The sequence below is a fragment of the Schistocerca nitens genome, chromosome 8, assembly GCF_023898315.1.
Source record: "Schistocerca nitens isolate TAMUIC-IGC-003100 chromosome 8, iqSchNite1.1, whole genome shotgun sequence".
In the NCBI taxonomy this organism is placed as follows: domain Eukaryota; kingdom Metazoa; phylum Arthropoda; class Insecta; order Orthoptera; family Acrididae; genus Schistocerca; species Schistocerca nitens.
Window position 1 is genome coordinate 147,736,057 of NC_064621.1, and position 24,756 is coordinate 147,760,812.

A 24,756-nucleotide genomic window follows, 5' to 3' on the forward strand; every position below is an offset into this window, starting at 1 on the left:
TACAGACACAAGCAGACATATTTAAAGACAAAGAGTTTGGGCAGAGATGTCAGTCGAGGCAGAAGTGCAGAGGCAAAGATGTTGTTGAATGACAGGTGAGGTATGAGTGGCGGCAACTTGAAATTAGGGGAGATTGAGGCCTGGTGGATAACGGGAAGAGAGGATATATTGAAGAGCAAGTTCCCATCTCCGGAGTTCGGATAGGTTGGTGTTAGTGGGAAGTATCCAGATAACCCGGACGGTGTAACACTGTGCCAAGATGTGCTGGCCGTGCACCAAGGCATGTTTAGCCACAGGGTGATCCTCATTACCAACAAACACTGTCTGCCTGTGTCCATTCATGCGAATGGACAGTTTGTTGCTGGTCATTCCCACATAGAATGCGTCACAGTGTAGGCAGGTCAGTTGGTAGATCACGTGGGTGCTTTCACACGTGGCTCTGCCTTTGATCGTGTACACCCTCCGGGTTACAGGAATGGAGTAGGTGGTGGTGGGAGGGTGCATGGGACAGGTTTTGCACCGGGGGCGGTTACAAAGGTAGGAGCCAGAGGGTAGGGAAGGTGGTTTGGGGATTTCATAGGGATGTACTAACAGGTTACGAAGGTTAGGTGGACGGCGGAAAGACACTCTTGGTGGAGTGGGGAGGATTTCATGAAGGATGGATCTCATTTCAGGGCAGGATTTGAGGAAGTCGTATCCCTGCTGGAGAGCCACATTCAGAATCTGATCCAGTCCCGGAAAGTATCCTGTCACAAATGGGGCACTTTTGTGGTTCTTCTGTGGGAGGTTCTGGGTTTGAGAGGATGAGGAAGTGGCTCTGGTTATTTGCTTCTGTACCAGGTCGGGAGGGTAGTTGCGGGATGCGAAAGCTGTTGTCAGGTTGTTGGTGTAAAAAGTGCCCCACTGGCGACAGGATACTTTCCGGGACTGGATCAGATTTGTTTGTGTGTCTGTCGACCTGCCAGCACTTTCATTTGGTAAGTCACATCATCTTTGTTTTTATATATATATATAAAAGTGCTGGCAGGTCGACAGACACACAAACGAACACAAACATACACACAAAATTCAAGCTTTCGCAACAAACTGTTGCCTCATCAGGAAAGAGAGAAGGAGTGGATGGATATGTGTGTGTGTGCGAGTGTATACCCCCTTTTTCCCCCTAGGGTAAGTCTTTCCGCTCCCGGGATTGGAATGACTCCTTACCCTCTCCTTCCCTCTTTCCTGATGAGGCAACAGTTTGTTGCGAAAGCTTGAATTTTGTGTGTATGTTTGTGTTTGTTTGTGTGTGTGTCGACCTGCCAGCACTTTCATTTGGTAAGTCACATCATCTTTGTTTTTAGATATATTTCTCCCACGTGGAATGTTTCCCTATATATATATATATATATATATATATATATATATATATATATATGTGTGTGTGTGTGTGTGTGTGTGTGTGTGTGTGTGTGTGTGTGTTGTAAATTAGATAGCTCTGAAGGAAGACATTGCTGAAAGCTCAGCAATGTTTTCAGTCTTGTTTACATGCCTGTCAACCTCTCAGTACCTCAACTATACGGCAAGTGGTTACTTTTATCTTTACTCTTTCCAGTATTCCAGTCTCGAAGTATAATGTTCCTTCCACTAACAGTGATCTCATTTCTTTAACTTAAGAAAAATCCTCATTATCTCTTCTTCTTCTTCTTCTTCCATTTCTTTTCTCTGATGAATAAGAAATAAATATGCAACATAATCCTGGAAACAAAATCTGTTTACAAGATATTATACATCCTAATATTTACCCTCACAGGTGACTATGGCTCATATTCTTTTAACTATTCTAATATACTAAAAGAATTTCATTTGCAAGACAATGACTTGCAGAAAGTTTAGAAACTATCTTGTTGCTGTCGCAATCTTGCAAATGAATTTGTTTTTGTTATATCAGAATACAGGAATTTCAGCAGTAGTCAGCTTCGAGAACAGGCATTAGGATGCAGTTTGCAGGGTAGTTCCTGTTCAGAAAACACATCTGCTGTTTACTGACTACATGAAAGCCTTTGGGGAGAAAAAAAAAAAAAAAAAAAAAAAAAAAAAAACAATGTAAAGTCCCGGATGCTGTCCACAGTTCAGACACAGTGGTCAGAGACACTGGTCACGAGCATGCGAGTTGTGTGGATGCCTGTATAAGTAGTGTGAATGTATGTGTGTTGTCTGTTTCCAAAGAAGCCTACTGGCGAAAATCTTTTCATTGTGCCTGTCTGTGATTCAACATCTCCTCCACATGATGAGTAGCAATCTATCCTTTTGATAATATTGATGCAAAGTCTTTGAAAACACTGATAGAAGGTTTTTGGGGCAAATATTAGATAAATACTAGACAGGAGAGGCATACAAAACCACTTATTGAAAGTAATCCAACCAATGAACCAACACGCCAAAAGAGAAAGTTCAAGTAACAGCAAATTTAGGCTTACAAATAGGATGCAGTCTGTTTCTGGTGCTTTTCTGTATCTATGTTGATGGTACTGACTATGTTGAAACAATGGCTAAAAGAAATAAGAGTTAACATCCAAAACTTTAACCAACAAAATTGCTCAATGAGAACACTCTTTGCTAGTGACCAACATCTTACAAATAACAGTGAAGATACCCTTCAAAAAGTCACATATACATTAAATTAAATGGTCAAAAACTATGACTACTACTTTGAAATATCATCTCCATCACAAATGAAACGGACATATCAAAATACTGAAAGATTCAATATATTAATAGGACCTTACACTAAAAACTGAATTAAAGGGTGAAGAAGGAAATCATAATAAAATTCTACAAACAATGTTATCACCATCTTCACTTTATGGCAGTCAGGCTTGGATAGTAACGGATGGAAGAGAATGAAGAATACAATCTATAGAAAGGAGATTTTTAGGCATTAGTAGGAAACAGTGCAAAGATACCAGCATAACAACCCTGTATCAGATTTGTTTAATTAACATGTATTACTTCTTCATTTTTCCAGTTTAAGGTTCAGAAAACCATCATTCATTTTTTTCTAAAGTAACAATGAACACCATGTCACAAAGCCACAGACAAAAATGAGATCAGGATGGAACTGCAAACAGAAAAGTACAGGTGTATGCTGGGGAATCACTCACTGGGCCTAATGGGCATAAAATGTATGCTGACTTTCTTTTCAGTAACTATGGGATACACTAAGCTTCCAGTTCACATTCCAATCTGTCTCTTGTTAAATATGTAATTTATGTAATTTGCTCTTTTACCTTTCTGTTTGTGAACTATACATCTTGTCTTCCAAGATATTAGATGTCCAGTACATAACAGTGAATATTTAAAAATTACTCCCATAGAGCTATACTTACAAGAAGCTTTCTATTCCTTTCAGTATTTCTGAAGTCAATTAAATCCTTAAATGGCTTTGTGTATGCTTTTTTCTTTTTACATGTATGCACCAGTTTCACCACAGCCTTCTTACATTTCTTTAGCACTTTAGTCACTATACCAGGCCAATACAAATTCCATACCTTTATCCATACTATATCACCTTCAATAAAAATTCCTGTAACAAGAGAGAATGAAAGAAATGCAAGATTCATTTCACAGTGACTTTTAGCTTTTTAACAAAACAGAAAAAAATGACACAATAACAAATGTTGTCTTCATAACTTGTCATACATAGTTGTTTTCAAAGAAAAATTACAAGATCACAAAATGTCTTTTAGTAACTTTAACACATCTACACTTTTACTTGTGTTCTTCATGCTCACAGTGAAATAAGTTTCTAGATCTTTCTATCAGATGAGCATGTCACCATAGCAACCACATCATATCCTACATTGCTCCTGATCACATTCCACTTTCTGGGACCAGGAATCAAGAGTTGTATACCAAACAAAATAATTTTCCAAGCTTTTCACACATACATGAGTTATTGATAAGTCAGAATGACATTTATTAAAGCTGTTGCTGAAAGTGAAAGAAGAGCTGAAGAATAAATTTTAAATCAAATACATGTATAAAAATAGCACAAATCAGATGGAACAGAACTGGAAGATGGGCCTAAAATGTCACATTAATGAGTGAACAAAATCATGTACATGTAAGGAAATGGAAAGAACATGTATAACAGTACTGTACTTTGTTTTGTAAATTAATTAATTATGGTACACAACATACACTACAGAAAAATGGATAATATTTATAGGAGGCAAAACTAATAACAATTTTTGTTAGTGATGTTTCAAAATTGTTAAGCTCTGTCCAAAGAGAAAAGGAGAAGCAGCAAAGAGCAACTGCAATATGTTGACACTAAAATGAAAGTGTGATCAGGCACAAGATTTTACACACAAATTGAAATGGTACATGCAATAAACTTTGTATGCGTGGTCCTGACAGTGTAGATTAACAGGTAAGAGAAGTTTTTCACAGTAATGTAGAAGTATGACTTTTTAATATTGTTTTTACAATCTGAGGGAATGTAGGGTAAAAAGCCTTAAAAGAAGGTGGCATTTTTTCACTTTTGCTGCATTTTTTTCATTGCTTCGCAACTGATTTCTGCCTTTCAGGCCGTTTTCAAATGACTTCCTGTTTTCCGTATAAATGAGAGTACACCACTACTTTACCTCCATGAGTAGGAATACAATGATACATATGTAAACTTATTTGAAAGATATTTACCTGCAGTAGAAAAAAATGCCATATGTATTGAAATGGCAGTGTCTTTAAATCTGTGTGTTCCATTTGTTTAGGTGTCTTCTTGGTTTGACATATTGACATTTACAAAGGTATTACATTGACCAAAGAATAAAACCAAGCATGGAATAATAAAAGAGTAATTAAAGAAATGTACACACAGAAACTGAAAGTTAAGCTAAAGCCAATGCAAATAAAATTACTCTAGAATGAGAGAATGCCAAAATAAATAAATTTACAGTTATGCCCTACTACGGAATAGTTTCTAACAAAATAGCCAAAACTTTAAAAAATATGAATATCAGAGTTTTGCTCCACACAGAAAACAATTTTAGTAATATAATAAGAAACACAAAAAATCCATTAAATTACTCAGGGATAAACAAAATTGCTTGTGATGACTGTAACAAAGTGTACATCAGGCGAACTGATACAAACTTAGGGATACATTTTAAAGAGCACATAGATTTTAATGATAACAATACAAGTGCCTAAACAACAAACTTACATCCATAAACATACTGAATTCTGCTTTATGTTAAGAAACGAAAGAAAATAAATATGTTGGAAGAAACTGAAATTTCCAGTCATTTAAAAAGTCAGCTAGATACACTTATTAATGAACAAATAGATGTACAGAACAGAAAGTTTCTTGATAACTTCAGTCACAGTCCGTTAATGACCAATCAAAAATCTTGTATATGACAAATAAAATTTTAAATTTTTTAGCTTACCTCATCATATATTTTAATATATTTTTTTTTTATTTTCCATATTATCTTTATTTCTTACCGTACAATTTCTAACTCTACTCAACTATACAGACACAGTATTTGAAATTATTATTCCAAGCTTAGCTTTATTATTTGAGCAATGTAACACCTTTGTAAAGGTCAAGATGTCGAACTAACAAGAAAGCAAATATGAACCTAAATGAACAGAACACACAAATTTAAAGACTCTACCATTTCAATACATATGGCACATCTTTTTTTCTATTTCAGGTAAATATCTTCCTATATCACTGTGTTTCTATTTGTGGAGGTAATGTACTGTATTCTCTTTTGTACAGTGAATAAAAAACCACTTGTAAAAGACCTAAAAGCCAAAAACTAGTTTTGAAGCAATGAAAATAAATACAGATAAAGTGAAAAAAAAATCACAATTTTTTACTAAATTTCTTTCTGTGGTATCTAATATGACAAAAACAGAGGTAAACAGACTGCTGCATAGTGAGAATTTTATTTTTTAAAGATATATTTCACATTTACTAACCAAGAAACGGAATATTTCAATACATATAAGCTATAAGTTATGATAATTATCTGTTTGCAAATTAAGTCTGCAACATTTAACAATCATCAACAGTGCTATGATACAAAAAAATGGGGAGAAACACAATTCAGCTACCAAAGCCTAGCATTTAATGCAAACAAAAAAATGAAGTGACAACCTACGAACATCTTATATGCAGAAATATCATGGGAAAGATCTTAAGTTTACTGCTACAGAGACCACTTTAAACAAAGTACTAGTTTCATTAAGTAGTAAAGTGAAATAAGGGTTTAATGGTACAACTTGATGTTATTGTGAGCCTGAAGGCGAGTGTCTGACTGTATATATATCAGCACAAAAATATTTGGAATGCAGTTGAATACAGTACATTTCTAATTATGCCATTTCTATTTTAGCTGTAACTTTTAAGCTATTCATTTTGCTAAAAGTGAACATGTTGACGTTTAAAAAATTCATAAGAGGCCATGCAGACATATTACAAAAAGTTAATGAATACTGTTGTCGAGCAACACCTTCAAGTGTCACACACAGTTAGGTCACACAGTAGTGCAAGGGTTTGTATGTTATCAATACGTCTTGCAACATTGTAAAGCTTCAATCTGCCCATTGATATGGTATATCAAAGAATATCACTCAACAAACTAACAAGAGATATAAAGCCTCATTTGGCCATTGCTAAGGACTGCAACATATTACCCAACATAGTTATAAAAGACTGTGCTTAACACATTACATGATAAGTATGCTCTTATTATTTCTCTGTTTTTCTGTCTCACAAGGGAAACTGCCCATTGCACCCCCTCAGGTGTAAAGGTAAGGGGCCTGGTAGACAGCCCGTCAAAAACTGAGCACAAATCAAGCACAAAAACAGGAAGAAGGTGTACTGGACTGTGAAATAAAAGAAAAATAGAAACAGTGGACAATCCAAAAATAAGAAGTGCAATACAGAGCAGCTGGAAAGAGAAATGGCATCGTCACTACGTGGTTACGGTATTCGATGGCCAATCGGGCGAGGCATGTTCAAACCTCCCTCATTTATTTATTTATTTATTTCACTGTTTGCTTTATTCAAATTTGTGTCTGTGTTGTGGCATAACATCCATTTGCAAAAGTGAGATGTAAGGCAGGGACCTATAATCTGTAATGACAGTTGATTCTGCACAACTACTCTATTTGCAGCCGAAAGGAAGTGGCTTTTGAATGGGAACCGTCAACCTTTGATGATGAGACGACAAGACAACTGAATACTCCACCAGAAAACATGTCTGGAGTGCCATACATGACATTAGTGACAGCAAGTGTGTCATATGATATGAATCTCTTATCAACACACCTCATTTTTACGCCCGGTGAGTGACTGAGATATGCCTCCTTGCCCGATTTAGTTGTTCGTATGCATGTGAATGTGATCACTCCCAAGGAAATGATAAAAACATAATAATTTGTCACATAAGCTTAGAAAGATCAGCTAATAAAATATTTGTGGACATTAATCACTGGTTCCTAGCCAATGCTTTGTCACTGAACTTTGAAAAAACACACTACATGCAGTTCAGAACTTGTAAGGGATGTCCCACGAGTATATGCCTAACATACGATTACAAGCAGACAGAAGAAGTCAACAGTGCTAAATTCTTGGAATTACAGCTTGATAATAAATTCAACTGGGAGGAGCACACCACAGAACTGCTGAAGCGTCTTAACAAATCTCTATTTGCAATGCGAATTGTGTCAGACATAAGGAATATAAAAATGAAAAAGCTGGCATACTATGCTTACTTTCATTCCATAATGTCATATGGGATTATTTTTTGGGGTAATTCATCAAGCCAAGTTAAAGTTTTCCGGGCACAAAAACAAGCAGTAAGAGTTATATGTGGTGTGAACTCAAGAACATCCTGCAGAAGCCTGTTTAGGGAACTAGGGATACTAACTACTGCTTCCCAATATATTTATTCCTTAATGAAATTTGTCATTACAGATATATCACTTTTTAAAACCAACAGCTCAATTCATGGAATCAATACTAGAAATAAGAATAATCTTCGCAAGGATTCAAAGTCACTTACTCATGTACAAAAAGGTGTGCAATATTCAGGAACACACATTTTCAATAACTTGTCAGCAGCCATAAAAAGCTTAACAACCAATGAAATTCAGTTTAAGAGAAGCCTAAAGGATTTATTGGTGGCCAACTCCTTCTACTCCATTGATGAATTTCTCAGTACACTATAAGTTCTGCACCATTTCAGTGCAGTAATGTGTTCACCGTAAATAAGTATTGCAGTAGTTCTATTACATGTTTATTACCTTATAAACAAAAAAAACCTTTTTTATTTTAAATTCAGTGCATTAGTGGTTGTAAAATGATTCTTTCATATAGTGTTCACTAAAAAAAATGACGATCATTCCACTTGGGATCTGTGGAAGGCACATTAGCTTATTTGTTTCAGTTGTAAATATTTCTCATGTATTATTGTTTTTCTGACATGTTCCACATCCTGGAGGACCTCCTCACTATGGATCAATTGGAATGAAAGTAAATCTAATCTAATCTAATCTAAACCTTCTACCTAAGCTGTCAGCAGAAGATTTTAGTGTGTATAGAATATGGTTGGCTCATCCAGTAATTATGTTAGTGATCAGTCAACCACCTTTTTCATATCTGCTGTTCCACAGCTTTTCTGGTCTAGTAACAATATTTTAACAGCAAATCTCGAGCCAGTTTTCACTTTTGTGCCATTAAGAATGATTGTGTGCACGAATGTGAGAAAGTGTAAGAGACAACAAATATGATCTAATGTAGCCCTTTAGGATGTCCGCATTTTATATGTACTGAAGTATCATTCCCTGCAATATTGTAAGGGTGGTGATGAACACAATGATGAACACATTTACTAACAAACAATCAGACCACTGAGCTCTGTGAATACTGTGTTGTACACCTATTTGAGTGCTGTACTTAAGTAACCAACTTGGAAACATGACATATGGTAGTTCAGATAATTTATCATCACCCAACAGGAAAAGTTTTTTTTTTTTATTTTTTTAATTTACTCGTCAAGTTCCACAGAAGCAAATCGAGGAGCAAATCTCCAAGGTCATGGAATGTGTCAGTACATGAAATTACAACATAAAAGTAATAACAGATAAAAATAAAATGTTTACAAACCTGAAAAAATAAGCCATAAGTTTAAGTAAATGCAATCAACAATACAATAAGAGTCAGCTTAATTTTTCAAGGGAGTGACCCATGAGGATACTCTCCAGTTTCGATTTGAAAGCGCGTGGATTACTGCTAGTATTTTTGAGTTCTAGTGATAGCTTATTGAAGAAATATATATATATATATATATATATATATATATATATATAACAGAGGGAAACATTCCACGTGGAAAAAATATATCTAAAAAGAAAGATGATGAGACTTACCAAACAAAAGCGCTGGCAGGTCGATAGACACACAAACAAACACAAATATACACACAAAATTCAAGCTTTCGCAACAAACTGTTGCCTCATCAGGAAAGAGGGAAGGAGAGGGAAAGACGAAAGGATGTGGGTTTTAAGGGAGAGGGTAAGGAGTCATTCCAATCCCGGGAGCGGAAAGACTTACCTTAGGGGGAAAAAAGGACAGGTATACACTCGCACACACACACATATCCATCCACACATACAGACACAAGCAGACATATTTAAAGACAAAGAGTTTGGACATCTCTGCCCAAACTCTTTGTCTTTAAATATGTCTGCTTGTGTCTGTATGTGTGGATGGATATGTGTGTGTGTGCGAGTGTATACCTGTCCTTTTTTCCCCCTAAGGTAAGTCTTTCCGCTCCCGGGATTGGAATGACTCCTTACCCTCTCCCTTAAAACCCACATCCTTTCGTCTTTCCCTCTCCTTCCCTCTTTCCTGATGAGGCAACAGTTTGTTGCGAAAGCTTGAATTTTGTGTGTATATTTGTGTTTGTTTGTGTGTCTATCGACCTGCCAGCGCTTTTGTTTGGTAAGTCTCATCATCTTTCTTTATATATATATATATATATATATATATATATATATATATATATATATATATATATATGGGTTTTAAGGGAGAGGGTAAGGAGTCATTCCAATCCCGGGAGCGGAAAGACTTACCTTAGGGGAAAAAAAGGACGGGTATACACTCGCACGCGCACACACACACACACACACACACACACACACACACACACACACATCCATCCACACATATACAGACACAAGCAGACATATACAGAGGCAAAAACTGCACATCTTTCTGCATAAGAGTTAAGGAAGTGCGATCCAAATGCAGGTTTGATTTCTGCCGAGTATTAACTGAGCGAAAGCAGCTTATTCTTGGGAATAAGCTAATATTGTTAACAAGAAATGACATATATATGCTCTTTGCCTCTGTATATGTCTGCTTGTGTCTGTATATGTGTGGATGGATGTGTGTGTGTGTGTGTGTGTGTGTGTGTGTGTGTGTGTGTGTGTGTGTGCGCAAGTGTATACCCGTCCTTTTTTCCCCCTAAGGTAAGTCTTTCCGCTCCCGGGATTGGAATGACTCCTTACCCTCTCCCTTAAAACCCAAATCCTTTCGTCTTTCCCTCTCCTTCCCTATTTCCTGACGAGGCAACCGTTGGTTGCGAAAGCTAGAATTTTGTGTGTATGTTTGTGTTTGTTTGTGTGTCTATCGACGTGCCAGGGCTTTCGTTTGGTAAGTCACATCATCTTTGTTTTTAGATATATTTTTTCCCACATGGAATGTTTCCCTCTATTATATTCATATCATTAATTTGAACCCAACAATTACGTTTGTTATTGTCACTGTTGCATTTCGAAATCTTTTCTGTCGTCTTTTTTCTCTTTTTGTTTTTGCCAGTAGTTTCACTTTGTATTCACCTTCTCCTTTTTACCGTAATCTACTATACAATTTTATCCCGCCTATATATACTCAATAATACGTCACCCACTTCAAAAACCATAACCAAAAAATTTTTTTCCGCTTTCAACACTACCGCTGCTATAAAATCCACCGTTTCTAGTCCACAAACAGTTCCTTTCACCTATTAAACAACCATTTCGTCTAGTTCTGATAACTTTCGCTTTATTTCCATTTCCGTTTTTCGCACGTCACTGATAATTTTTAGCCGCTTCCCACAGGTTTTAACGTCATTATTTCTTCGCCAGACAATTGTTAGCCTCATTTTCATAATCTGCCACCATAAAACCACTCCTTTTAATACATTTACACGCAGTTTTTCCGAAATTTTCCCAAATTTCTCCATCCTTTAACGTGTTTTGGCGGCAACACAACCACCTAACCTTTGTGCACATCGTTGTCTACCAACCCAAGTTCACCACAGGATCAACATAGCCCAGCTTTAACCAACACTTTTTCGCCTTTTTTCACAACAGATCTCCAGTTACTTTCTCCAGTTATTTTCATTTCAACCTCATGTTAGACTTTCCACCTTCTAATACCATGTCACCCTCACAACACCCCCACAACAACCACATTAAGTTTTATTTACATTCCCTCCGCAAACATGCCTCTACCCTAGCCAGATTACGCTCCCATATTCTATTGTCTCAGGCTTGTCTGACATTTGGCATTACCCCCAAAGGCCTCACACTTAAAGTTCCCATCTCTGGCTGCAACCCTTCTTTCCATCAGTCCCTATACCAGTTCCAAACTGAACAATCCATTGCCCTCACCCACCTAATCCTTCACCTACACATCAACTCAGCCAATGAACACACCCGTCAACTCCTATCCTTAATAAAAGTCCTCAATCTTTCCTCTCCCACCTCCACACCGGCTGTTCAGAGCATTCTCCTACACGCCAACCGCAAATTAGAACAGCATGCCACCCTCCACCTCAAAAAACTGTCCAATCTCCTGGTTTCCCACCTCCGGAAAGGCAACTCCCTCACCCTTCACAACCTTTCCAGCAAACCTCAACCTCCTCTCATTGCACACAAACCCAGTCTCTCCCATCTACTCAATCTCCCACTTCCAGCTCCACTCCCTCCAAAACCTCAAAATTCCAATCAACACAATCTGGTACCACAACACCCTAATTCAGTAGTTAACCTTTCCTCCAAACCTCTCTCCCAATCCGAAACCTCTGTCCTATCCAAAGGCCTCACCTTCAGCCCCACAAAAAGCTCTTTGCCTCTGTATATGTCTGCTTGTGTCTGTATATGTGTGGATGGATATGTGTGTGTGTGTGTGTGTGTGTGTGTGCGAGTGTATACCCGTCCTTTTTTCCCCCTAAGGTAAGTCTTTCCGCTCCCGGGATTGGAATGACTCCTTACCCTCTCCCTTAAAACCCAAATCCTTTCGTCTTTCCCTCTCCTTCCCTTTTTCCTGATGAGGCAACCGAAAGCTTGAATTTTTTGTGTATATATTCTTTTAGAATGGGAAGAGTTACCCCACAATATATTACCACATGACATAAGTGAATGAAAATAAGCGCAGTAGGCTAATTTTTGTGTCGAATGATCACTCGCTTCACATACCATTCAAATAGTAAGAAATGACAGCATTAAGTCTTTGAACAAGATCCTGAATGTGGGCTTTCCATGACAGCTTACTATCTATCTGAACACCTAGAGATCTGAACTGTTCAGTTTCACTAATCATATGCCCATTCTGTGGAATTAAAACGTCAGGTTTTGTTGAATTGGGTGTTAGAAACTGTAATAACTGAGTCTTATTGCGATTTAGTGTTAGTTTATTTTCTACAAGCCATGACTTATGTCATGAACTGCATCATTTGAAACCGAGCCAATCTGCACTAAACATCCTTTACTACCAAGCTAGTGTCATCAGCAAATAGAAATATTTTAGAGTTACCCGTTATACTAGAGGGCATATTATTTATATAAATAAGGAACAGAAGCGGCCCCAACATTGATACCTGGGGGCACCCCCCACTTGACTGTACTTTACTCAGACCCCACATCACAGCCATTCTCAACACTGTGAACAATGATCTTTTGCTGTCTGTTGCTTAAGTAAGAGGTGAACCAAATGTCAGCTGCTCCCCGTACTCCATAATGGTCCAACTTCTGGAGCAATATTTTGTGATCAACACAATCAAATGCCTTAATTAAATCAAAAAATATGCCAAGTGTTTGAAACATTTTGCTTAACCCATCTAGTGCCTCACAGAGAAAAGAGAACATAGCATTTTCAGTTGTTAAACGACTTCTAAAGCCGAACCGTACATTTGATAACAATATAAAATGATAAATTATACTTACATACAAAGTCTTTTCAAAAACTTTAGCAAACACTGATGGCATAGAAATAGGTCTACAATTGTCTACATTATCCCTTTATCCCTTTTTATAAAGTGGCTTTACTACTGAGTACTTCAATCGTTCAGGAAAATGACCATTCCTAAAGGAAAAATTACAAAAATGACTAAATACAGGGCTAACATGTGCAGCAGAGTACTTTAATATTCTACTAGACACTCCATCATATCCATGAGAGTCCTTAGTCTTCAGTGTTTTCATTATGACTCAATCTCCCCCTTGTCAGTATCACAGAGGAGTATTTCAGACATCAATCTCGGAAAGGTATTTGCCAAGGGAGTTATGATTCCCCCTGTTGTTGTTGTTGTGGTCTTCAGTCCTGAGACTGGTTTGATGCAGCTCTCCATGCTACTCTATCCTGTGCTAGCTTCTTCATCTCCCAGTACCTACTGCAACCTACATCCTTCTGAATCTGCTTAGTGTATTGATCTCTTGGTCTCCCTCTACGATTTTTACCCTCCACGCTGCCCTCCAATGCTAAATTTGTGATCCCTTGATGCCTCAAAACATGTCCTACCAACCAATCCCTTCTTCTAGTCAAGTTGTGCCACAAACTTCTCTTCTCCCCAATCCTATTAAATACCTCCTCATTAGTTACGTGATCTACCCACCTTATCTTCAGCATTCTTCTGTAGCACCACATTTGGAAAGCTTCTATTCTCTTCTTGTCCAAACTGGTTATCGTCCATGTTTCACTTCCATACATGGCTACACTCCATACAAATACTTTTAGAAACGACTTCCTAACACTTAAATCTATACTCGATGTTAACAAATTTCTCTTCTTCAGAAACGATTTCCTTGCCATTGCCAGTCTACATTTTATATCCTCTCTACTTCGACCATCATCAGTTATTTTACTCCCCAAATAGCAAAACTCCTTCACTACTTTAAGTGTCTCATTTCCTAATCTAATCCCCTCAGCATCACCCGATTTAATTTGACTACATTCCATTATCCTCGTTTTGCTTTTGTTGATGTTCATCTTATATCCTCCTTTCAAGACACTGTCCATTCCGTTCAACTGCTCTTCCAAGTCCTTTGCTGTCTCTGACAGAATTACAATGTCATCGGCGAACCTCAAAGTTTTTACTTCTTCTCCATGAATTTTAATACCTACTCCGAATTTTTCTTTTGTTTCCTTTACTGCTTGCTCAATATACAGATTGAATAACATCGGGGATAGGCTACAACCCTGTCTCACTCCTTTCCCAACCACTGCTTCCCTTTCATGCCCCTCGACTCTTATAACTGCCATCTGGTTTCTGTACAAATTGTAAATAGCCTTTCGCTCCCTGTATTTTACCCCTTCAGAATTTGAAAGAGAGTATTCCAGTTAATGTTGTCAAAAGCTTTCTCTAAGTCTACAAATGCTAGAAACGTAGGTTTGCCTTTTCTTAATCTTTCTTCTAAGATAAGTCGTAAGGTTAGTATTGCCTCACGTGTTCCAACATTTCTACGGAATCCAAACTGATCTTCCCCGAGGTCCGCTTCTACTAGTTTTTCCATTCGTCTGTAAAGAATTCACGTTAGTATTTTGCAGCTGTGACTTATTAAACTGATAGTTTGGTAATTTTCACATCTGTCAACACCTGCTTTCTTTGGGATTGGAATTATTATGTTCTTCTTGAAGTCTGTGGGTATTTCGCCTGTCTCATACATCTTGCTCACCAGATGGTAGAGTTTTGTCATGACTGGCTCTCCCAAGGCCATCAGTAGTTCTAATGGAATGTTGTCTACTCCCGGGGCCTTGTTTCGACTCAGGTCTTTCAGTGCTCTGTCAAACTCTTCACGCAGTATCTTATCTCCCATTTCATCTTCATCTACATCCTCTTCCATTTCCATAATATTGTCCTCAAGTACATCGCCCTTGTATAAACCCTCTATATACTCCTTCCACCTTTCTGCCTTCCCTTCTTTGCTTAGAACTGGGTTGCCATCTGAGCTCTTGATATTCATACAAGTGGTTCTCTTCTCTCCAAAGGTCTCTTTAATTTTCCTGTAGGCAGTATCTATCTTACCCCTAGTGAGACAAGCCTCTACATCCTTACATTTGTCCTCTAGCCATTCCCCCTACAAACTAATTTTTTATTCAATTCACCAGCAATGCTCAGAAAATGATTGTTAAATACTGTATATATATCTGATTTATCAGTAACAGAAATATTTTTACTACGAACTGACTTTATATCAGCGATCTTGTGCTGCAGACCAGACACTTCCCTCACAGCTGATCATATGGTTTTAATTTTATCCTGTGAATTAGCTATTCTATTTGCACACCACATACTCTTTGCCTTCCTGATAATATTTTTAAGCACCTTACAGTACTGTTTGTAATGGGCTACTGTAGCTTGATTGTGACTACTTCTAACATTTTGATATAATTCCCATTTTGTTCCACATGATATCCTTATCCCACTAGTCAGCCACCTGGGCTGCCTTCTACTACTAGTACCCCATTTAGAATGTTCTAATGGAAAGCATCTCTCAAAGAGCATGATTAATGTGTTAAGGAAAACATTATATTTGTCATCTATGTTATCGGAAAATTGGAAAACATCCTGCCACTCTTGTTCCTTGACAAGGTTTAAAAAACACTCTATTGCTGTTGGATTAACTTTCTAACATACTCTGTAATTATATGTGACATTTCTTTGAGCACAAAAGCCTTTTAGTGTTAAAATTTGCGCATCATGGTCTGAAAGGCCATTTACCCTTTTACTAACATAATGCCCGTCTAGTAATGAAGAATGAAGAAAAATATTGTCTGTGGCTGTGCTACTGTTCCTCTGCACCCTAGTTGTTAAAAACAGAGTCTGTATCAGATCATATGAATTTAGGAGATCTACCAACATCCTTTTTCTTGTACCATCATATACAAAATTTATATTGAAGTCACCACATATAACTAATTTCTGGTGCTTCCTATAATGTGAATCAAGAACCCTCTCTAGCGTGAGCAGAAATGCTCTGAAGTTAGAGTTAGGGGACCTATAAACAACAATAATTAGATGTTTGGTTTCACTAAAATCAACTGCCCCTGCACAACATTCAAATATCTGCTCAGTGCAGTACCGTGATATGTCTATGGACTCAAATGGAATACTGTTTTTTTACGTACTTGGCCACTCCCCCACCCCACAAGGAACTCCATAAAAACCAGCCAGCTAATCTGCATCCTGGTAAAGTAAAACTCTGAATTATCAAATTATTTAAGCAGTTCTCCAATATACCAATAATTTCAGAGTCAACATCTATAAGCAGTACACTATCTCTAATACCTCTTATATTATGGTGAAATATGCTAATTCCTTCTCTACTAGGAAACATGACGTCCTCTAAAGGTGAGCCCTTAGTTAGAGGGACTTCCTTTAAGCAGGTATACCTATCAGCTGACTTCAGTCTACAAGGAGTGCAGCTCTAACACCAACTACTACAGGAATTTTTCCACTAGTGATCCTACCACCACCCACTACACTGTCACCTATAATCTTTGCTAGCCTCCCCTTCCTATACCTATTGAGGTGCAGACCATGCCAAGAGAAATCCGATCTACTGACAGACTCAACTGACACCACTTAAATGAGACCCATGCCCTCTGCCATCAGTGCCTTCTCCAGCAGCATGTCAATGCCTCATTAAGATGAGGCTGATCATGACGCTGAAACAGTTGTGCGAAATGCACATTAGTGCCATCAGTTTGAGTAGCTATCTTTACCAGATCACCACCTACATCATATTCCCCGTCCCTATCAAGACTGCTTTCTGCTTCACCCACTACCACTTGCTGACCATCCTTCGTAAAATTCCTACATAACTCCCCTATGCTGTCAAGTCACCTGAGCCAACCCTGCACTAGGCTTCACAATGCCTGTGACCTGGTACTCATTCCCCAACACTTCCTGCAATGCTGGCCCACACTTCCACTGTGTGAACTACCTAGCAGCAGAACCTCCCTCTTTGTGTGAGACTTTGCAACTGATCTAGGCCTCCTAACTGCTGAGGACTGCTGCATTTTCCCTACAACTACAGCTACAAAAGGCTCCTCTCCACTCAACTCTGACAATTGGCCTTCTGATTGAAGGCACCAAGAATTAATTATGTCCATCTTTGGTTTGAGCCCCACAATAATATACCCAACAAGAACAGGACATAGAGCAACAGCAATTGTTAACTTATTACTTAATCCATCTGTCTTTAATGACATACATATGACCCCTTTAGTAATAGTTTTAAGATGGCTCTAAGCACTATGGGACTTAACATCTGAGGCCATCAGTCCCCAGTAATTGTTTTATCTGATCTTGATGGTCATCCCCACGAATCAAATTTAATTAGAAAGGAAAAGGAAAAGTTCACAGAATTGTAAATGTTGATACAGGTACATTATTCAGAGAGAATTTACAAGCTGAAAAATGGGCAGACGTTTACTAAGGACACACAGTAAGAAAGATTTTTAATAATTACCTAAAAACATTCTTACAACTTTATCAATCACAAGGTCTGGGACATTTACAGTGGAAGACTGGAAAATGGGTGCTAACACCTGGGATCAAAATATCTTGTGCTAGGAAGTGAGTGCTTTATTTAATGGAAGGAACTAGCTCTAATCGAGTTTTAAAAATAAACTATCAGCAGAACTGTAAAGTCCTTAAGCCAGTCTCATAAAGGCAAAACCTTGTACTATGCACCAAAAATTCAAAATTCCAAGAAAAAGCAAGAACAATCTGGAGCATTATTAGGCCTGAAATGAATCAACTCAACGAAGTAAATGATACTGAACTCCCAGATGGCAGGCGCTGTAAGACAAATGATATGAAATTAAAATTATGGCTAAATCAAGGAATTGTTCCTAGCAGTACCTGAAAACTTGGTGACGAAAAAATGTGCACTAAAAGATGATCCAGTGAACTTACATAAGACATCAGTTTTGCCAACGCATTTGTTAGAAAGATCACAAAAATCATAAATCATTAGGTTATCAAAATGTAGTAGCTCTTGGGGCTACAATGGTATCACAGCTAAAGTAGTGAAATCTTGTGCTGATTTGGTAGAATCAGCTTCGAGTTACCTTTGTAATCAGTTGATGAGTAAGGAGTATTTCCTGAAAGATTGAGGAGATGAAAGTGGAGATAAGCAACCGACCAATACTTTCAGACTGATCTCACTCCTTCCTGTGTTCTCAAAGCTTTTTTAGAGAGTTGTTTACAACAGAATACTGAACCATCTTTCTGTGAACAACCTTTCAAACAGCAGCTCAGTTTGGGTTTCATAAAAGCTTCTCTACTGTGAAGGCAGTATATAATTTCACAAACTCAATTCTAGCAGCACTAAAAAACAAAAATTCTCCTGTTGACATTTTCTGTGATCCTGCCGAGGCCTTTGACTGTGTAGATAATGAAATTTTGGAATGAAAATTACAATGGTATAGTTAAAGAACTTCCCCTTGCACTGATGGAGTCATATCTAACAGTAGAAAACAGAGGGTTACATACAACAGGAATAAGATTAAATTCAGAGTGGAAAAACATTAAATATAGTGTGCCATAAGGTTCAATGCTTGGTCCACTCTTGTTCTTGGCCTGAATTATAGACTCTTCCAAAACTATAATTTCCAGAGTTGACACAGGCATACAGATAAGAAGTTCCAAATGAACCCATACCAGACACAACCTGGAGAATAATCGAACAGCCTTACAACCAGTTCACAGCCAACACTTTAATCTTTGATGATACAAAAATTCATATTACACTATTTCAAAGAAATAAAAATGACCTACAAGTACCAGAAGTATAGAGTGCATCCAGATGAACAATAAACTGATGTATGTGAAGCACAATACACATTTTGAACCCTCCAGTACTGATGGGTAACAATATTTTCATTTGTACTTGCGATGGTAAGGGAAACAAATAAAATGTTGTTGGGCTGCAGATTACAATCTGTGGGCTCTCGTTGTCATCACTGGAGATAATGAATTTAACTTCCCTTTCCCAAGCAAATTACTAATTGAAATGAAGAAATAAAATTGCTCTTGATGAAATTAACCAATATGATAATTAATCACTACGATTATCCAGGTTCAAATTACGTGAAATTAACCACACACAACTATAATGTTTCAGTTTTCACTAATAAAAGTTTACCGTTTTTAAAATGTTGATATAAACTAAAAGACTGGTGAAATGAACTATTTCAGTAAGAGGTTAAAAGTGACTTAAGCTCCCAACACAGTGGCAGGTAAGCTCACTATATAAAATTTAATAAATTGAAAACCTGATGCAAAACAATAACTATGTTAACTGCTAACCATTAAACAGGAATAAACCAGTGGATAACCCACACCTAATTAGAGTCAAACTGGCACACAATGCAAAATTCTAAGTGGTGATCTGTAGCAAAAATCGTCAAGAGTTCAACATAGGTGAAACTGAATGGAAGTCCAACTTCAGTGTTCATAAATAGAGTCTGAAACCCACTTCACACGATAATCACAGGCCCAGACGGTCACGTGGCAAAAAATAAGCAGACACAAAATTTCTCTCTCTCTAAAGCAAGCGTGGTTCAAATCACTGCTCAGCTTGACCAAGATGTTGCTTCAATGAGTTCGCACATAACACTCCCTGACATGAACAGATCCAGCCAAAACAAGGTCATACTAAATTCCCCCCACATCATGACGGCTGTCATCCTCATATAGACTCAGTCCACTCCCTCCGCGACATTCCTGTATACATCACTTAATGAGGTTCCCACGTTCACCAGCCTCTCTTACATCTTTTTTATACAGTGCACTTACAAACGATTTGACTGTGCTGTTAACTGCGTACTGTAATCCTAGTCTAAAAAGATACATTATTTGAGGTGTATGTGTAATAGTTCACTCAATAATTAAAGTTGAATGAATGCAAATTTCGTGAGTCCTTAAATTTTATTACAACTGTTAATATGACACCAGTTCCTTAATGGATTTTTACTGTTCTTTTTGTTGCACTACTCAGAATTTACATATCTTTAATAGTTCATTAGATATGGACAAAAATATGCAAAACTGTAAACAAACAAACAAATATAGAGTAAAAATTATAAATCTTATAAATTAATAATTGTAAATTGTGTGTTATGACCTCTGCCAATGCATACTGCCTTGCTGTATGTGTACTTGTTTTGCAGACGACTTTATATCAATTTTCAATTAAAGTCTACTTTTAATGTGTCACTGCTTTATTAATTATGGCACAAATCATGTGAATGTAACAGTTGAAAAGCCTATCTGAGAGCTACAAATTGATTGTCTGATCTTTGTTATACATTAATTAGTAAAGATATCACTACACTTTTGCTGATTGGCTGTCCCATGAAAACGTCTCGATGCTATATCTATTTTAACACGATGATTGCAAATACGATCTGCACACTGGCAGAATCATGGTACTTCCCTCTTTCATATGAGGTATCGTCCTTCATTGTACAATTAACCATTTGCTTTGTATGATTACAAACAGGAACCTTAGTTAGCTGCCATTGTGTGTTCAACGGCTGAACTGATTACAAGTCTGTATCATTTTAACTTTGACAGGTATCCATAGCACAGCCAATGGACAATGGCCAGCGCATGTGGAAATGTGGTCAACAGAAATTAGCACATGGACCACCTCCAGCGCTGCAGCTGTACACATACAGAAGCCCAGCTGGCACTGTGGGCAACCTCTATGTCACGGAGCACACGGAATTCAAACATCGCCTGCAACCAAACCATCTCTTACATGCATAAACACAGTCCGTTGTGTCACCATACCTCGGTTTACCTTATTGTCGCACAGTGATCAGGATAAGAGAAGCAGCACCAAGAATTAAAACATTTATTGAAAATACTCAAAAAGTAGTGTGCAAATAAATGAACATAAAAGTGTAACATTTGTGCATTGTCAAGGACAGTACGTATTGTGTTCAATCCAGTTGTGCGTCAGTTTTGTCAAACATCTTAAATCTAAACAAGATATTTACAATATAAACAGATTAAATAAAGCAATTGTGTGCGTAATGAACATAATGTACTGCCTGCAAATTAAAACACGTTAAATACATCGCTGTATCATATTAGATTATTCAGTGTGCTCAAATCTGAGTTGATCGAAAACAGTAAATTATACAAAACTGTTTTTCGGCATTATGTGCATCTTTCATTCAGTCTGATAATGTTTGCAGTACTCCACAATTTGTTCTCATTTGTCAATTCAATTAAATTCTTAGCACAATTTGCACATCACACTCACTCGACACAGCACTTGCAGAGATGAACTGCTCACAGTGTAAGCCCTTCGTGGGGTAACAACGAGCTCAGTGGAGCCAACATTGCTGTGATGCCCCGCCCATTTTCTACTAAAGAAACGAACACGACCCATTAGCTATTTGATCCTTTAATATAAACACGCCCCCATAGGTGAGGCTGTGAAAGTCCCATCCTTGGAAGATCAAACTCACACATCAGAAAATTCATTAGGACAAAGACAGACACAAGTGGAGCTGCAGTACCAAGAACAAGACACATGACTGCAGTTTTTTACTACTGTTTCTGTGATTAGTGTCTTCGCACAGAAAGAACTCCAACTGCAACAATGCACACATCACAGAACAGCATCTTTTCCTCAGTCACAGTACTCTCAATGCAAACAATCAACCAAACAAATAAATCAACACACCAGCAGTCACTATACAAAATTTAAACATGACACAAAAATGTCAAAATATACACCGTCAAACACCATACATCCACCAAAAACCATTAAACCCAGTGCCGCCTCTGCATGCCAAGGATTAATCCACAGGATTAATTTGAATACTATTTCCCCCACAATAAACATACTCACAAAACAAAAACTCCAAAACTTAACTTCTATCTATGAACGAACATAAGGAAATTACAATGAACACAGTACCAGAGTATGAGCCACTGCTCGCTTCTGAAGGTATGATCTTAGTATGGTTACATTTCTTAGTCTCACGAGTTTCCTTGAAACATGATAAGCTAAGCAGTATGCATTTGGGTGAGGGCACTCCGTAATCATGAAAGGTTTGTGGTACAACTCAAATAGTTTCTTTATTTCTCACAGGCTTTCTTATTCATCTTGATGAGCACCATGTCCTCTAGTTTATATCACACAGACTCGTATCTCCCATTGTGCCCTCTTAGGCTTTTCTTGGCCTGCTTTTCCGTATGTTTGCTTTACTTTTGCCTCAAGTTCCTGAGCACAGATTTGCTCTCCTGGTGGGAAGTCCACCACCTGTGACAACAGGTTCGTTGGTCTCTCGTGCATCATTACTTCATGCAGACGGAACCCAGTGGTGCAACTTTTGACACTGTTCATGACCTCATTGAATGTCGGTATATACTCGGCCCACTACGAGTGTTGGCAGCTGCATAAGGTTCTCAAAAGTCTATCCAATTTCCTGACGTAGCGTTCAGCCTGATTTCTAGCTGGGTGGAGCACCGATGTGTGCACATGTTTAATATGTGCTTCAGTCATGAAGTCCTCCCATAAATAGACAAAAACTGTGACTCATTGTCAGACAATATGGCCTTAGGCTCTCCTAACTTGGAAAAATAATCTCTTTCCAGCTCATTTCTCATTTGTTTAACATATTTGGAAAATAATATCAACTGCGAGAATAATATTTTACATGCCCAAGACCTGAGGGAAACGGTCCGAAAATGTCAATTGAACTTCATCAGGTATAATGCTCTGCATCTTTTCCCGACTCACCATAGTACCATGCTTTACATACTGGCAACAATCATGAGCACTGAGCTGCTGCCTCACTGCTGCTCTTGAACAGGACATAATGCTGTAGCATCTCTAGACCTTTCTGCGGCCGCTAGTGCCCATGACTTAGATGAATATACTGAATCAAAGCTCCTACATGCTGTTCCAGGAAACAGAGCTTCCATTCCTCCTTGTCTTCATAGTTTTCTCTGAAACAGCACCCCTCTGTAAATCTTATAGAAACACTACAACTTCTGATTTCCCTTAGTGCCAAACAGTATCTTAACTAGCTTAAGGGGACCGCACCGTGGTTCAGGTAAAAAAAAAAAATCGATTTTTGGTTTTCATCATATTTCGATAGATTAAGGTTTTATTTAAGTACTCTGAAAAGGATTTTGCTGAAAAAAAATTTTTTCGGTCATTTTCCTACCACTTGTGTTTATGTGCCAGCCCACTTTTCTGTCACCCACTTTTCTGCATATATTTTAGATCTTTATATCCCCAACATTGCATGTTAGGGATTTTTTTTTCTTTTTTTTTTACTCCCAAGTGTGTTGGCTATCCTTGGAATGCAACAGTCTGTATTCTTTTGTTTCTGCTGTTTGCAAACAACAGGCTTTGAAACACGCACGCCATTAATTTTGTTCAAGTGTGATTGCGAGTAGTTGTTATACTTATGTATGCAGTGCTTGTTTACGTGAGTTTTGTTGTGTTTATTGAAGATGACAAAACGTAAAGGCATTTTCAAGAAACGACAATTTTGAGGAAACAGGTTTAGAAAGCTTTCTGTACAAGAGGTTCTGTCGCCTGGGAACAATGTTTCTAATTGTAATTCTTCAACAAGTGCATCATCAAAGAACATTTCAAGAGAGTTACAATGAATTTACTGCAAGTGACAAGGGGTGCAGTAACATTGTTATGTCATGTCATTCTCAATGGAGAGAAGTCTTCCGAAGTAAGAGTGATTTCAGGTGTGCCGCAGGGTAGCGTCATAGAGTCAAGCAGTATATTGCTCCCTCCTACGTATATCTCGTGAAGAGACCATGAACATAAAATCAGAGAGATTAGAACCCACAAAGAAGCATACTGACAATCCTTCTTTCCACGAACGATACGAGACTGGAATAGAAGGGAGAACCGATAGAGGTACTCAGGGTACCCTCCGTCACACACCGTCAGGTGGCTTGCGGAGTATGGATGTAGATGTAGATTATAAATTTGAGAATATTATCATATGTAATTTCTAAATTTGTACAATGTAGACAGTGTGGTGAGTCACTGAGTGTGAAAATTTGTGAGAGTACCAGTGGGAGAAAATGCCTAGCAACTAATTTGGATTTAATTTGCACTAAATGCTCAACTGTGATTTCATTTATAAGTTCTTCAAAACCAGATGCAAGTGACCCTTATGGAATCAATACTAGATTAGTTTATGCCTTACAATTCACTGGCAAGGGCATGGCTGCAGGGAGAACATTTTGTTCAGTGATGAACTTATATCAACCACCAAATAAATTTGAAAAACTTGACTGCAATATTAGAGAAAGCCATCTGTGAGGTCAGTGAGGAAAGCATGAAACTGGCTGCTAGGGAAGCAGTGGAAGAAAATGATGGATATTCGGATATTGCAGTTGCACTTGATGGAAGTTGGCAGAA

At 37.8% G+C, this 24,756-nt stretch overlaps 1 protein-coding gene across 1 annotated transcript in view; it reads right to left on the reverse strand.

The window, feature by feature from the left end:
- LOC126199091 (uncharacterized) overlaps positions 1-24,756 on the reverse strand; it is a 133,773-nt gene that overhangs the window by 73,489 nt on the left and 35,528 nt on the right. Inside the window, exon 3 of the mRNA XM_049935842.1 lies at positions 3,369-3,565. The gene's annotated coding sequence lies outside the window, so the exon portion shown is untranslated. The remainder of the gene's footprint in view (positions 1-3,368; positions 3,566-24,756) is intronic.